The following is a 3,266-nucleotide window of genomic DNA, read 5'->3' as shown; positions in this document are numbered from 1 at the left end:
GGCCTTTCGAGCTGGATCACAGACCAATCTCTCATCTTATTCAACACTGTGACAACTTAAAGAACCTGGAACTAAAATTTTAAAAGGAATTATTCTTTCATGGGAAATTTGTCCAAAAATATATTAGCACTCTAGAACAATCAGTTATTGTCATAGTTTGTTTGGGCTGGTATAACAAAATACCACAGACTCTGTGGCTTATAAATAACAAAAATTTCTCAAGTACTGGAGATTGAGAAGTCCACGATCAAGACGCCAGCAGAATTAGTGTCTGGTTTGAGCCAGTTCTTGGTTCATAGATGACCATCTTTTCTATGTGTCTTCACAGGACAGAGGGGTGAGGAAGTTCTCTGGGGCTTCGTTTCTAAGCACACTTACTAATCGCATTCATGAAGGCTTAGCTTCCATGACCTGATCACCTTCCATCACATTAGGAATTAGGTTTCAAATATGAATTTGGGTGTGAGGCACACCATCTAGTCTATATTAAAATATGTAGATTTGGATATGTCAGAACAAATTATGCTCTTTAGAAGATAACTACCATGAAATAAATGAGTCTGATATTATCCAGTTAATCTCTAGGGCATGAATTGATAATATTCCCCCTGTATTCTCAAGTTTGTGTTTGCTTTTCATCACATTAAGTGTGTGTATGTGTATATGTGTATGTGTGCATGCAACTTTAACCTTGTCTCATTTATCTTCTTACAGAGTTGTTTTTGGTATTATAAACAAATCTATTTTGTATAATTTTATAATTAATAATTCAAAAATGTCAATACTAATCAAAAACATTAAAAATCACTTCGGATAAATGTTTCTCATTTGCTTCAAGTGACTATTCTTAATCTGATTATAATAGAATCTCCCTGTCATATTATATACTGTGAAATATTCTGATTATAATTTTTTAAGTCTGTATATAAAGTTGCAGAAAACAGGAATTCACAAAGCATAATTATTTATTTCTGCAGTTTGTTCTTCTAAGATCTCACTTTTGTAGTAAGCAGATAGCTCTAGAACACTTTATAATATCATAAACACACAAAAAAAGATGAAAAGATTTTTTTATAAAGCTATATATTAGTGAGTAAATGACATTGAGTCTGAAGCTTTCACATCTCCTAGTCCATTTCATTAGAATAAATATTATCAATATCTAGTCCAGTCCTCTGACTTACTGAATTGATAGAAAAATAAAACAGAGTCTCCTTTTCCAGAGAGTTTCTAATTTAAAGCACTTACCATTCAATATAGCATAGAGCACACACAGACTTAAAAAATTCTCCTACTCTACCATGCCAGATATCACACTTCCTCAGGATTTCAGAATGTTGTTTTAGCTGTTACAGGATGAAGCAAATAAAAAAGTAAAATTCCCAGAGCAGAGTGGAGTATAGTTTAAAGATGTCTATAAGGCTAAAAATAATTTTTTTTCATGGTATATTCACTTTCTGTTCCTTTACTTTCTGTAGTGAGCACTATTACCTTAACTGAGATTATAAAATCTACAGGACAATCTTGTATAATCAAGAATCCTATTAAACACTAAAAATTGTTCATTTATTACCAAATGCCTGAGGTCAGGATAACATTGTGTATCCTGAATCCTCATGATTCCCAGAAAACTAGCCAGCCCAATTAACCCAGTACACTTTTTGTTCTTTAAAAACTTAAAGAATTTTGCTGCTCCTCACCTGACTTATCACATCTCTTCATAAAATTCACTTGTTAACATTTTCTTATCCATTACTAAAAGCTAGAAGTCCAACTTTTCCCAGGAAATCCTCTCTGAATATTTACAGGAACATTTATTTTTAGTACTTTTTATTGGAAATTTTCTTTCTGCTACCATACTTTCCAGTTATCTGTCTGCTTTCTCAAGGATAGTGAAAACTCCTTGAAAGCTGAGGCAGAATCTGATGTACCTTAATATCATACGTATCTCTTAACCTAATAGAAAGCATAATGTAAGTAAATTATAAACTAAAACATTAAGTGAGGGGAATGAATTATAATTACATTGGATTTTAATTGACATTTTTTGTATCTGCTGATTGAGAGCAGGTACAGAATCTCACTCTTCATTTATAGCTCTGATGCTTGGAAATTGGTATATACACATTTAATTCATTCATGTTGAATAGATGGTTGGATTAATAAATAAATGACCTTAAAAGATAAGGAAGAAAAATAAAAATAAAGTATTCTTCTGTAATATCTGTTACTAGGACAACATTGCATATAATTAAAACAAGAAATTTTTTGAATATTTAACCAAAGCATATGGGTAGCTAGTAAGTACATGAAAAGATGACCAACATTATTAGTCAATAGAGAAATGAAAATTAAAATGACAATGAGATACCATTACATACCTACAAGATTGACCAAAATTAAAAAAACTAATCATATTAAATGTTGGAGATGAGAAGAAATTTCAACTCTCATATACTGTTGGAGGGAATAATAATATAATTACTTTGGAAAACAGGTTGGCAAATTCTTAAAAAGTTATTATACAGCCATTCCACTCCTAGGTACTTACTTAAGAGAAATTAACACATGTTCATAAAAAGACTTGTATACAAACGTTAAAAGTACTTTTATTTGTAATAGCCAAAATCTTCAATCAGTCCAAACGTCTATGGATAGGTGAATCAATAAACTGTGGTATATCCAAAGAAAATACTTCTTAGCAATAAAAAGCAACAATCTGTCAGTACTTGCTACAACATGGATACTTTAAAAAATAATTATCCTAAGTAAAAGAAATTAAGGTAAAGAGTATATACTGAGCAATTTAATTTACATAAAATTTTAACATACAGTGATAGAACTAATCCATATTGACAGTAAGCAGATCAGTCTTGCCTGGGATAGAGAGCAGGAAAAGAATTAAGAGATTAAAAATGTTCATGGCTATCTTATTATTATTTTGACTGTGATGATAAGTCTACAGGTTTACAGATATGTCCAAACTTCTCAAATAGTACAATTTAAACGTGTAGTTTATGTCAATTTTATATTGATAAAGCTGTTTAAAAAGAGAAGCTAAAGGATTCTTAGAATAAAATATCCATATATTTAACCTAATGAAGATAATCAGTAAATAGATATCATTTTAGGTATCTGACTAGCTCACAACCATCTGTTGTTTTCAAGTATCTTTTCAACAATTTTCAGTGGTGGTTCTTAAGTCCATGTGAGATAAAACAATATAATATTTATTGAAAATTTGTGAATATGATTATTCTCTATAA

This window comes from Pteropus alecto, unplaced genomic scaffold, assembly GCF_000325575.1.
Source record: "Pteropus alecto unplaced genomic scaffold, ASM32557v1 scaffold33, whole genome shotgun sequence".
NCBI lineage: Eukaryota > Metazoa > Chordata > Mammalia > Chiroptera > Pteropodidae > Pteropus > Pteropus alecto.
The sequence above is the reverse complement of the archived record's forward strand: the minus strand, read 5'-3'. Positions refer to the sequence as shown.